This window comes from Squalius cephalus, assembly GCF_949319135.1.
Source record: "Squalius cephalus genome assembly, chromosome: 14".
NCBI classification, from domain to species: Eukaryota; Metazoa; Chordata; class Actinopteri; order Cypriniformes; family Leuciscidae; genus Squalius; species Squalius cephalus.
The window spans coordinates 4,354,319-4,368,471 of NC_137135.1; the positions used below are offsets into that span (position 1 = coordinate 4,354,319).

General features: G+C 45.5%; 1 long non-coding RNA gene across 1 annotated transcript; it reads right to left on the reverse strand.

The window, feature by feature from the left end:
- Nucleotides 1-1,374: 1,374 nt before the first annotated feature.
- LOC307170714 lies at nt 1,375-12,996 on the reverse strand. The gene is made up of 3 exons (XR_013823431.1): nt 12,953-12,996; nt 1,724-1,859; nt 1,375-1,584 (listed from the first exon to the last, which is right to left on the reverse strand). It is a non-coding gene; the product is annotated as an uncharacterized lncRNA (long non-coding RNA).
- Between the last annotated feature and the right edge of the window lie 1,157 nt (nt 12,997-14,153).

Sequence of the window (14,153 nt, forward strand, 5' to 3'; positions counted from 1 at the left end):
ACACATCCCCCAAAGTTGATTCAGGACCCTATATTCGTGAGATGAGATGTGAGCATCTCTGTGTCCCATTCCGTACACTCCCGTGAGTGAGCGCATATCAAAAAAAATCATCCAGATAAGCAGATATTCTGAGCTTTCTGTGTCTCAGCGCTGATAACGCTGCCTCTCTGCACCTGCTGAACCCATGCGGAGTTAGGCTGAGCCTGAATGGAAGAGTAAAAAAATCTGTACACTTCGCTCTGAAAGGAAAAACTGATGTATTTCCTGTGCGCAGGATAGATACTTATATGAAAGTAAGCATTCTTGAGATCGCCCCGGCAGATTGTGCGAGCGAGAGCTTTGTACGCACTACTGCAACTCTTTACTTTGGAATTGATAAAGCATTGGCACGTCTTCAAAATACAGAATGCTGGCAAGAATGCTCAAGTCAGCCCAAAATGAGTCAATTACTCCGTTTTTAAAATAGTGGCTATGTCGATAGAATTATCTATAAGATCATTTTACTTGTTTATAAAGTGTCACACAATTTTGCCAGGTCTTATCTTTCTAGTATGCTGGCATTTTATTATCCATCTTGAGATAATGGCGACAGTTCTCTCATGTTGGAACCAAACTTTGGAATGAACTCCCACTTCCTGTAAGGTCAGTAAAGTCACTACCAGAATTTAATGCCATGTTAAAAGAACGTCTATGTTTTTTTTTCTTCTTTTCTCTGTACTGTTATTTGCGTTTAGTTATTGTGAACCACTTTTGGCAACAGCTGTTGCAATATAAAATGAAACTTTTAAAAATTTAAAAAAAATTAAATCAAGACACTTACTAAAGTATGAGATTTATTTAAAACTTCCCATACATCAGTGGTAAACATCAACACCGTTAACTGCATGCATGTCCACATTCTTTATGGGTAGGAGGACCCCCCTTAGGGCCAGGACATTGGCCATCAGGGTGAGTTTTTTGGCAATTCTCAGCACACACTGCAGGCTTTGCGGGTCCGGCCCCAGGCATCACTGGAGGGTTTGCTGGTTCGGCCGCAGGCTTCACTGAAGGCTCTGGAGGACTCCCCTTAGGGCCAGAACATGGGGCGTCAGGGTGAGTTTTTTGGCAATTCTCAGCACATACTGCAGGCTTTGCGGGTTCGGATGCAGGCATCAATACAGGCTCTGGAGGACCCCCGTTAGGGCCAGGACATTGGCTATTAGGGTGAGTTTTGGCAGTTTTCAGCAGATACTGCAGGCTTTGCTGGTTCAGCCCCAGGCTACACTGGAGGCTTTGCTGGTTCGGCTCCAGCCTTCCCTGGAGGCTTTGCTGGTTCGGCCCCAGGCATCAATACAGGCTCTGATGCACCCCCCCTTAGGGCCAGAACAGGGGGAACAAGGTGAGTCTGTTTACAGTTTTCAGCACACACTGCAGGCTTTTCTGGTTCGGCCCCAAGCTGCACTGGAGGCTTTGCTGGTTCAGCCACAGGCATCAATACAGGCTCTGGAGGACCCCCCTTAGGGCCAGAACATGGGGCATCAGGGTGAGTTTGACGACAGTTTTCGGCACACACTGCAGGCTTTGCCGATTCAGCTGCAGGCTTCACTGAATTCAGATAGTCAGCTTTAGTCAGTCCGTTTAGCAACATTCAGTCTTAGATGTACAGCACAAAACACACAAAGCATGAACAGCAAGTTGTACTTACAGAAAGAATTGTATTTTAAGTATTAAGTATTATAAATACCTGTAAATGGAGCCATACACTGACGTCCACATCCATTGCTGCAGCATTTCTCATGTTTCGGACAGTCACTATAATAGGAACACAACTGCACAATTTCCTCCTCCAGATTTTGTGCTTGGACACTGTCCTGGCTTTGCTGTGATACAGACACATGTTCAGACACAGATCAGTATTCAGTGATATGAAAAAAGTGGTCAAAGATCAGAGTAGGTTTTACAAGAAAATACTAGTTCAGTCTTTCTACTTTATAGTTTCACATTTAGTTCAGTTTAATTCACATTGTCCTCCAGAGCAGTCTCGATCACAAGTACATCCTCCACGGCACAACCGTCAGCTTTACCAGACACCACAGGAGTGTTGTTGTAATAGTTTCAGTATTTATAAGTCAGGGGTTTCACAGTGTGCGTGTCAAACTTGAAAATATTCATACATTTTATCTTCAAATCAAGTAGAAATACCATTTATAACTAAACTGACAATTAGTTTCCAAGGCAAGGCAAGGCAAGGTCCTGTGTCATACTTAGATGGGAGAGGTTATTATGTGAGTATATGTAACCGTATGCTTCTGTCTGCATTGTGTTGTAGATTCAGTGCAATAACGACAGGAGAGCACCGGATTGGGTCTGCATAAGAGAATATATATTGATAAACAGGCCGTCATGCCAGCTTCAGCTCAATCACACAGTGACACTCAGTTCGGGAGAAAGGCAGAAAAGACAAAGAACAAGAAAAGAAAAAGCAAAGAAAACAAAAGCACAGAGCCGGAGAAAACGCAGTAACTCCATACACTTAAACATAAAATCCGATAATATAAACTTAAAAACAAAAATAGGGTTTGTCAATGCATACCTGCATAAGAGAATATATTTTGATAAACAGGCCGCCACGCCAGCTTCAGCTCAGGCCCCGTCCACACTACTGCGTTTTCGTTTAAAAACGGAGACCTTTTGCTACGTTTGCACCTCCCGTCCACACTAAAACGGCAAAAACGGAGACCCAAAACGGAGAAGTTTAGAAACGCTGCCGACCCGTTTTTCGTTTTGAATCTCCGGAGGGCATTTTAGTCTGGACGGGTCAAAACGGAGGACTTTAGAAACGATGACGTAGTAGAGGCTCACGCTCTGCTCTATGATTGGGTGTCATCAGTCATGGCGTATATCTTTGCTAGCAGCTGTTGTGCAAGTAAATTCTGCATTTTACAATGCTATAACTGCCTACATGCGCCGGAGGCAAGCTATTATTCGAGCGATCTGTGACAATTCCCGTGTGCAGCGGCGGTATCGACCGAACATGGAGCGTCGGTTTTGGGTTAAGGAGATCAATTCTAATACACAGCTAAAACGCTGGTGTGGACGGAGATCGTATTCGTTTTAATTCTCCGTTTCTAAACTAAAACGCAGTAGTGTGGATGGGGCCTCAATCACACAGGGACACTGCCAAAAAAAATAACATTCCCAAATATTGTATACATATCTTACATCTGTGAATAAAATAAATAAAAACAACTTAAACATCGTGTGTGTGACTTATTTTCAACCAATGCAAACAACTAATCGGCAGCATAGAATACAGCATACCTCAGTTCGGGAGAAAGGCAGAAAAGACCGCTCAAAGATCAATACAGCGGATATAGCTGCCTGGACCGAACCACTTTATTGTAAAGAGGAGGGGGGGAAACGGTCGAACCATCACCTCTTTACAGACCCTTTTTAATGAATTAAATTAATATAAACACTTGTTTAAATAATAGTAGAACAGCCTTAAATGTATAATAACAGAAAAATCTTGTGAAATAAATAAAACCATTTTAACCTCGTTACACTCACCCCTAATGATTTCACTAGATTTTATGTAACATCATGAAAAGAGTAATACATCAAAAAGAAACCAAATAAAATAACACAAAAAAAAACAATGCCCAAAATACTCAACTCTACAGTTAGATGACTCAGCAATCAGGTGTAACCCCCAAACATGAAGACTGAAGAAAGTCTACCAACATTATTGCTGTCCACAGAAGGACTAGGAAAGACAAAGGTTAGCTACTCCTTTACCTTACCTAATAGGAAGACATGACATATACACATCTTAGGCTATCGACAGATTACATTCAAGATTGCATAATCGTCTATTTTCATAGACTACACATAAATGTGTATTATTCCTTTTTTTTTCAAGGACATTTAAAGTGTGAAATGAAAAAAAAAAACAATAATAATACATGAACTCTGTATCAACTCATTTCGTTTTCTCCAAACGAGATCAACAACAAATAGGTTAGATATAGTCTGAATGAGCCTATTTAACGGCTATACCAGTCTGAATGAGCCTATTTAACGGCTTTACTAGTCTTAACAGACTGTACACTATTACATATTAACCATCTTAAACAAAAAAGAAAACAGAAAATGTATCAATAGAAATCGTAACAACAATAGAAAAAAACCAAAAAATATATATACAAGAATAAGTAACCATTTACCAATTACTCATAGTATAATTTTCTTTTACCCAAAAAGATTCTTAACAAATTGACTAGACATAGTCTGAATGAGCCTATTTAACAGCTTTACAAGTCTGCCATGTCTAGTACGATAACCCTCACTCTGATCAGGCCTTCCCACTGACAACTCCTTTCCAAAGGTAGATGGTTGTACAGAAGGGGAAGGCTCATTAACCAGGCTTTCTTCGTGAACTGCCTTAATCTCAGTGACATTCTCCTCACTCAAATTGACACATGTTGCCGAATCATCCTGATTCCCATTCCTTAATTCAGAGAGGTCACAACCACGTTTATCATTGCCCACATGGAAGTCAACACCAGTAACCGTAGCATCACACTCACTGGTAGCAGATGTTACCAACTCCCCCTCAACTTATACAACATCACTTTCGTGAACAGTTTCCTCACACATCACATTCTGCTCATCCAATTCATCTCTATATGCTACAGAACCACCAGAGCTGCTAGAGAGGTCAACAACCCACTGAGTAGTCCTTTTTTCTGCAAGCTGCTCAAAACTAGAGTCCTCAGGTTCATCACCACTCATACTGGATAACTGTTCCTCGACAGCGTCTGCATCAAGCAAAGGCAGAAAGTCAACCGGCATAATCAGATTCCTATGAACAGTTTTAACAACACCCGAAGGGCTTCTGAGTTTGTACGTGTTCATCGAGGAATTTTTGTCAATCACTACATAAACTGTACTCTCCCAACGATCTTCCAGTTTCTTTTTACCTCTTTCGCCTTTGTTGGCTAATAAAACTCTTTGCCCAATGTCAACTGACTGTCCTTTACTCCTTTTGTTATGCATTTCTGCTTGTTTGTGTTGTTGTTTTTTACATGAGAAAGAAAGGTGAAAAACACGTAGTTTCATGAACTGTACAATTATATGCAAAAGTCAAGGTGTTCAACTTTTGCGGTTATCTGACTTTAGATCTGGGGGACAGTGCACGGATCATGTTACCAAGAGTACGGTTTATTCGTTCCACCTGGCCATTGAAAAGATGGCCATACCTGGCCATCTTCGCATATTGATTAGGACAAGGATATGCACACGCCAACTTCGTGAAATGGTCAGTGACTACTAAAACGTCAACAGACTTATTGTTGTGGTCTTCAGCTGACCAAAAGTCTATACAGACTAATTCGAGTGGCGACGAAGTGGTAATGGAAACTAATGGGGCCCTAGCCTCAGGCTCTGAAGCTTTGCTCACAATGCATCTCTTACAGTTGTGTACGTAATCCTTGACATCTTTCTCAATCGTATCCCAATAAAACCTCTGTCTGGCCAACCCCAATGAGCGCTGCTGACCCTGATGGCCCGCATCATCATGAATGCCTTTCAATACTGCCATTCGGAGCGATTCCGGCACAACATATTGGTAAGCTTTCTGTTTGGTCACTGGGTGCTTGGACACACGATACACTATCCCCAGGCGCGTGGTCAATTTACCCCACTGTCTCAATATCCTTAACGTCCCACGTGATTCATGAACTTTTTCGCGCCTAGAGGGGCGATGTCCGCGGTCAATGAAAAACTTGACCCGACCCACAACACCATCATTGACTTGTTTGGTAAGAAGTTCATCATGAGTGAAAATGGGAACTGGGTTCTGCCCCACTGCGACAAGAGATTCCAAGTACTGCACATGTGAAATAGCTCTTATAGTACCTGCGTCTTCCCAATGCTGATGTGTCCGCATGACAGCAGGAACCTCATCACTGCACACATGTACACTTCCTGTAGTACACACAGCTTTCACAGTAGCGTCTCCAGTGCCAATCTGAGCAGTCACACCCCTCATCTCAGGAAGCTCCGCCGAGAGCCGAAACATATTCTGAACTTCATCCGTTTTGAAATTGTCTGCCTGCTTAAGAAGGGTGGAATAAGGAGCTCTAGTTAGTCTGTGCAAAATTTTTGACTGCACAAAAGGCTCTCTGCTGAGGGCATCAGCCACCACATTTCTAGGGCCTGGAATATACTGGATGTCGAAGTCAAACGGTGCCAACTGCGCCACCCAGCGCTGCTCGCAGGCATCCAACCTGGGCTTGGTCAGTATGTACTTCAAGAGATTTTTGTCAGTCCACACAGTGAACCTGTGACCACGCAACCAATGGCTAAATTTATGACAAATTGCCCATTTAATTGCGAAAAATTCAAGGCGATGTGCTGGATATTTTGCCTGAGCATGATTTAGAGACTTGCTGGCAAAAGCTATTGGTTGTGCTCTGTCACTGTTGTGATGAACTTGCGACAATACTGCACCAAGTCCAGATGTAGACGCATCAACGGATAAAATGAACGGCTTACTAAAGTCAGGGTGAGCCAAAAGTACTTCCTCAACGAGTGCTGCCTTAAGATTCTGAAATGCCTGTTTACACTCCTGGGTCCAATCATTTGGGACAAGTTTGCGGGACAGCAAAGGTCTTTTCCTACTTTTTGAATGCCGAGGCCTTTTCTGACCACCAGTCAGAGCAAACAAAGGTTTGGCCAGTACAGAACAGTTTTCAATAAAATGCTGGTAGTAGATAACCATCCCTAAAAAGGAATGTATTTTGGAAGGAGATGGAGTGACACCATCTAACTGCATCAAATCAGCCTCTTCAACCTTGACTATCGCTTCTACTTTATCCGGATCCCTCGAAATTCCATGTTGGGAAATTACATGACCTAGAAATTTAACTGAGCGCCTCAAAAAATGACATTTTGAAGGTGAAAGTTTCAAGTTATGCTCCTTCAGACGTTGAAATACCATTTCCAAATGGGCTAAGCTCTCTTCTTCAGACTTAGCAAATACCAGCAAATCATCAAGGTAACACAGAAGACTTAAAAAGTTCTGGTCACTGAATATGGTAAGCATCATTCGCATAAACGTGGCTGGGCTATTACACAGACCCTGTGGGAGACGATTGTTCGTGCAATCCTAACGGTGACGAAAACGCAGTATACTTCTTGTCAAGCTCATGTAGGGGTATGTTGTAATAATCTTTACACTGCACAGAAACTTCACAGCCACCAATTGGAATGGAGCTAAGACCTAGCTTTTCCAGCTTATCATTCACATCACAGATGTCACTACACACGCTTCTCGCAGTGAGGCTACCACAGGAACTATTACTTCGCACTTCCCCCACATTTTGGTGAACAGTCAAAGTGTCAGACAACTGATCTAAATCCTCTAAAGCAACACAGGGAAAAACATCTGCAATTTCGAATTTCTGTGTAGAGTTATTTCTGCATTAGTGGGGTTGATAATCTTCATGGGTAGCCACCCATCTCCCCACAATGGAGAAACTATTCGCCAAACCATTATCCGTTTGTTCACACATGGTGATGAACAAGGCTCAACGATAACGGTACTGCCAGCTAATAACACGGTACCCGTGGGTAAACGACCCCACACCAAATGTTCAGTCATAGGCTGAAGAGTTACAGCACCTTTCAACTTCAAAGTTCCGAGCTTGTCTGGGATGGACTCCCCTCGCCATCTCTCTAGGTTAGACAGAAGACGAAGAAACTGGCTACTGTCACTCTGGCCCGGTGCATCAGGTTTACTCATAACACGCCAAAATCCATCATTTGACTTGAAATGTCGTATAAGTGGCTTAAGCACATTAGTACCCAAAACAATGGGATCAGTCTGTCCTTCAACAAACAGGACTGGGACTAAAAACTTGTACCCATAAACTTCAAGTTTCAAATCGCATAGCCCTAAAGGACTGGTTTGTTTACCCCCACAACCCACTAAAATAATATCCGCTGGAACCAGCATGTCATCTGTCATCACACCTGCTTGTTTTAACATGGGTATTATATCAGCACTGATGGTATTCGCCATTGACCCAGTATCCAACATTCCTTTCAACTCAACTTTATTCTGCACTAAAATATTAGTGTAGAACAAACTTTCATTTTGAGCTGTTCTCATGGTGTTTTGCAAGATTACTTTGCTAGACTTTGGGACATTTTCACAAACGAAAGCATATACAGACTCAATGTCATCACTATCAAAGGAGGTTGAACTCATGTGCCTATCATCGCCCTCCTCCAGATGTAGGCTCAATAGTTTCCTTGAGGGGGCCTTTGACTGTGACCATCGACAGCAGCAGTCGAGCTGTTCGGTCTAACCTATGAAGCAGACATCTCACACATGTCACGTGTATGTCCAGGAAGGTAGCAAGTGAAACACAATTTGTGCAATCTACAGTGAGCAACTGTGCTGTGGTCAAGACTCTGACAGACCCTACACACCTGTGGTCTCTTAACATTCGGTTTACGATGCACGACTGCTTTGGAGGACTGTGCGTTACATGTCAATGCTTTCTCCAGCATATTTAGTATCCTATCCATTGTGTTACTTTCACATGTTGGATTATCAGGCTCAACTTGTCACATGCCTGTCCTGTCTTGTGCTGCACATGGGTGTTTTGTTATTTTGGGCCATGTGCTCGTGTCTATTGTCTAGCCCCTCCCATCTTGTTATCTGATTATTGGTTAATTTGTCCCACCTGTCTGTCTCGTTACCCTCCTTTGTTTGTTCCCCTATTTAGCCTCCTTGTGTTTGTAGTCTGGTGCGGGTTCGTTGTCCGAGTTTTGGAGTTTTGGAGTTTTGGAGTTTTGGAACTTTGGAACCTTGTCTGCATGTTACTAATAAATTTCCTCTGCATCTGTATCCTCGTCTCACGTTAACTGTTTCGTGACAGAACGAACCAGCCTAAATGTGGATACAGCGGAGTGAGATTTTTCCTCAAGGAGAGGAAAAAGGATCCTCTATTTCTTTGCTGGACTATTTCGCCAGGTGCGCTCAAAGGACTATGGAGGAGGAGAGGACCACGGCAGACGGCAGTCAGCGAAAAGGAAAGCCTTCACCGCTGGTTCCGAAACGGAGGAGAGGGAAGAACTCCTCCGTGACAGTTCCGGTGGACCCGGGTTCGGTGGTCCCAGTTCCGGTGGTCCCAGTTCCGGTGACCCCGAAACGGAGGAGGAGAAGGAAGACTTCCTCCATGCCTGTTCCGGTGGTTCCTGTTCCGGTGGTCCCGAGTCCGGTGGTCCCGAGTCCGGTGGTCCCAGTTCCGGTGGTCCCGTTTCCGGTGGACCCGTTTCCAGTGGTCCCAGTTCTGGTGGTCCCAGTTCCGGTGGTCCCAAGTCTGGTGGTCCCGAGTCCGGTGGTCCCAGTTCCGGTGGTCCCGAGTCCAGTGATCCCAGTTCAGGTGGTCCCGAGTCCGATGGTCCCAGTTCCGGTGGTCCCAGTTCCGGTGGTCCCGAAACACAGGAGGAGAAAGGCTCCCTCCGTAACTGTTCCGGTGGTCCCGAGTCCGGTGGCTCCTAACACGGAGACCATCCCGGAGGTGACTGCCGTCCCTGACGCACCGCCCAGGCGTCTTGCTCTGCCCGCACCGCCCAGGCGTCTTGCTCTGCCCGCGCCGCCCAGGCGTCTTGCTCTGCCAGCGCCGCCCAGGTGTCATGCTCTACTGGCCCCGCCCGAGCTGCTCGCACTGCCTGCACCACCCCAGCGATCCATCACGTCTGCCGGGCCTGTGTCTTCGGGCAAGATGGCCGCCACAGAGACTGTTCACGTCACGTCTGCCAAACCTGTGTCTTCAGACAAGATGGCCGCCACAGAGACTGTTCACGTCACGTCTGCCAAACCTGTGTCTTCAGACAAGATGGCCGACGCCGAGCCTGTTCACGTCACGTCTGCCGAGCCTGTGTCTTCGGACAAGATGGCCACCGCCGAGCCTGTTCACGTCACGCCTGCCGAGCCTGTGTCCCCTGACAAGATGGCCGCCGTCGAGCCTGTGTCTGTTCCTGAGCCTGAGCCGGTGGTGTCTGTTCCTGAGCCTGAGCCGGTGGTGTCTGTTCCTGAGCCTGAGCCGGTGGTGTCTGTTCCTGAGCCTGAGCCGGTGGTGTCTGTTCCTGAGCCTGAGCCGGTGGTGTCTGTTCCTGAGCCTGAGCCGTTGGTGCCAGTTCCAGTGCCTGAGCCGTTGGTGCCAGTTCCAGTGCCTGAGCCGGTGGTGCCAGTTCCAGTACCTGAGCCGGTGGTGCCAGTTCCAGTGCCTGAGCCGGTGGTGCCAGTTCCAGTCCCTGAGGCGGTGGTGCCAGTTCCAGTGCCTGAGTCGGTGGTGCTAGTTCCAGTGCCTGAGTCGATGGTGCCAGTTCCTGTTCCTGAGCCGGTGGTGCCAGTTCCAGTTCCTGAGCCGGTGGTGTCTGTTCCTGAGCCGGTGGTGTCTGTTCCTGAGCCGGTGGTGTCCCTGAGCCGGTGGTTTCTGTTCCTGGGCCGGTGGTATCTGTTCCTGAACCGGTGGTGTCTGAACCGGTGGTGTCTGTTCCTGAACAGGTGGTATCTGTTCCTGAGCCGGTGGTGTCTGAACCGGTGGTGTCTGAGCCGGTGGTGTCTGTTCCTGAGCTGGTGCCTGTTCCCTGGCCGCCCGAGGGGTCGTCTCCGCCCTGGCCGCCCGAGGGGTCGTCTCCGCCCTGGCCGCCCGAGGGGTCGTCTCCGCCCTGGCCGCCCGAGGGGTCGTCTCCGCCCTGGCCGCCCGAGGGGTCGTCTCCGCCCTGGCCGCCCGAGGGAGAGTCTCCGCCCTGGCCGCCCGAGGGAGAGTCTCCGCCCTGGCCGCCCGAGGGAGAGTCTCCGCCCTGGCCCTGGCCGCTCGAGGGAGAGTCTCCGCCCTGGCCGCCAGATGGACTGTCATCTCCGCCCTGGCCGCCAGATGGACTGTCGTCTCCGCCCTGGCCGCCCGATGGACTGTCGTCTCCGCCCTGGCCGCCCGATGGACTGTCTGCTCCGCCCTGGACTCCCGAACTTTGTGTGCCTCCCTGGCCTTCTGAACTGTCCATTCCCCTTGTCCCGCCCTGGTCTGTCCCTCCCTTCCCGCCCTGGTCTGTCCCTCCCGTCCCGCCCTGGTCTGTCCCTCCCGTCCCGCCCTGGTCTGTCCCTCCCGTCCCGCCCTGGTCTGTCCCTCCCGTCCCGCCCTGGTCTTATGGAGCGTCTGGTAGCCGCTCCGTAGGGAGGGGGTAATGTCACATGCCTGTCCTGTCTTGTGCTGCACATGGGTGTTTTGTTATTTTGGGCCATGTGCTCGTGTCTATTGTCTAGCCCCTCCCATCTTGTTATCTGATTATTGGTAAATTTTTTCCCACCTGTCTGTCTCGTTACCCTCCTTTGTTTGTTCCCCTATTTAGCCTCCTTGTGTTTGTAGTCTGGTGCGGGTTCGTTGTCCGAGTTTCCCGTTCCTGGAGTCCTGAGTTTTTGAGTTTTTGTACCTTGTCTGCATGTTACTAATAAATTTCCTCTGCATCTGTATCCTCGTCTCACGTTAACTGTTTCGTGACACAAATGGGACTTGGGTTCTACCAGATGGTGTACCACCCACATCAGGAATGACAGGACTAACTGTTTGTTGTGAGAGCTGACACTCGTATACTTTGCGGTCTCTTACAAATTCATCTAAGTGGTCCTGTACCTCTGCAGTGGTCCACTCACACTGTGGTTTGCTCAAGAACATCATGGAGATACCTTTATTGGGACAATTACGTATGAACATAACTGCAAGCTCCATGTCCCGGTTTTGCAATGTTGCTGTTCAGCTAGGTCAGCGGCTTTGTTTAATCTGATCCAATAATCAAAAGGACCTTCATTTTGATATGGTTTCGTAGCATAAAAATCAGCCATAGGAAGACCTGTAGATATCACACCCCCAAAGTGCTGTTTGAGGATGCGGAACACCATATCTACATCACCAGTCCTAGAGACTGAGGCGCTATTGCGCAACCATATCTAAATGAAATCCCTTGCACGGCCCATCAATTTGTTTATGATTTCATCAATGCATTCTAGACCAGAATAATTCCCTTTTTCAAGGTAAGCTCTCATCAATTCTTCCCATTCAAAGACTGAACACTTATCTGAGCTGTCACCACAGAAGTATGGTGCTCTCTACCACTTTTCAGTACAAGGTTCATCTTTGAAGCATCAATGACGGTGGTACCACACTGATTCACTTGTGAGCACCTCTGACAGTCATTAAACGAAGTTGATATAGGTAACTGACTGCTAGAAAACAAGCTGGCTTTAATCGACTGACTGATATCAGAGCTCAGTTGTTTTACCTGTTCATTAGATAGTACTACAGTAGGTTCTGATAAACTAATTTCTAGTGGTGGTGTATCGTGAGACACTGGAGTAGAAAAATGTACTCTGTTAGCATCATAATCAGTGCTATTCAACTTCCCAGGAGTATACGGAACACTAAATGGCAAAACCCCTCTGCCTCTCCCCAAATGATAGCCACCAAAATTACTGGCATCTTTGTTATAGTTCATCATTAATTACCATACTTAAAAATAAAAATAAAAAATAAAAATAAAAATTTCACAGCTGAATAAATTAATCAGAACTTTTGATTTGATCGCAGCTGGAACCAGCTTCCAGAAGAGATCAGATGTGCTCCTACAGTAGTCACATTCAAATCCAGACTCAAAACACATCTGTTTAGCTGTGCATTTACTGAATGAGCACTGTGCCAATGTTCGTCCGACTGTTTGTACTGTTCTGTATTTTATTTTTCTAAACTGTTTTAATTATTCTTATTTCTTTTTATTAATTTAGTTTCTTCTATGTAAAGCACTTTGAATTGCCATTGTGTATGAAATGTGCTATATAAATAAACTCGCCTTGCCTATGCATTTCTTCGGGTGGTGTAATGAAGCTAAAAGATCTTCTCACCTATGACTCCAGCATGGTTTGTGCTCAAACATGCAGACAGACACAATAAAACAACACTCAACAAGCAGTACACTCGAGCTATCATCCTCTTGACCTGTGATCTCACACTCAACTCTACTTGAAAACTAGGGATGGCTCACGCAAAACTGACGTTCCGAAGCTTTTCGAGATCCCGAAGCACAGATGTTTCGAAACACTGATCCGAAGCGTGATTCAAAACACCCATGTCACGTGACTACCGCTAAATGAAGCTTCGGAGTGTTTCACAAGTGTTTCGACAGGTGGCATGGTCCGCCGAATCAGCGTTTGATTGACAGGGTCGGGAACAGACCACACAATCGCACATCTGTATAAAAGTGAAGTCAACGCATCTTGACCTCGTGGGTTTTTGTGAGAGGAGTTTGATTTTGAGATAGCGGATTTTTGGTGATATAGTGACATTTATAGTGCGATTTGTTTAGTTATATTTAGGCTTACATTTAAATTTACACATTGACTGATAGGCTAGAGACAGACAGAGTATACATATAGTGACACATTAATAGATGCAGAGATCGAAATATATATAGACAGATAGATTAATAGATAGATACATATATAGATACATAGATAGATTAATGGATATATACATATATAGATAGATAGATTAATATAAACATAGAATTTTCTTGTAATTTTACAGGAAATTCCTGGCTAATAGTTGCTGTAAATTTACTGTAAACAGTATAGAGTACTGTTATTGTAAAATAACTACAACAAGGTACTGTACTGTAATTTCACAGGATAGAATACTGTAAATATTACAGCAAAATGTTATATTTACGGCAACTCAGTAGCCAGGAATTTCCTGTAATTATAGGGATTTCCTGTAATTTCACAGGACAGAATATTGTAAATATTACAATTAAATGTTGTAAATAAATAAAATGTCCTCTTTAAGACTTCTGCAAAGAAAAAAAAACAACACATTTTTATTTTCTCTTAAAACTGATGAGAAAACAGTCAATCAAACAATCTCTTACTGTACCAAACTGGTTGAACATGAGTTGTCAAACATACTAATGTCCTTTAATGTCCCCTGCCCACTAATGTCCCCTAATGTCCCCTGCCCACCAATTCAAAATCCAGCAGTTTCCTCAAAAGTGTGCAAACTGGTGCGTTCAGCCCTCATTTTTTCTCTGCCTTGCTGCCCGTCTGGGGA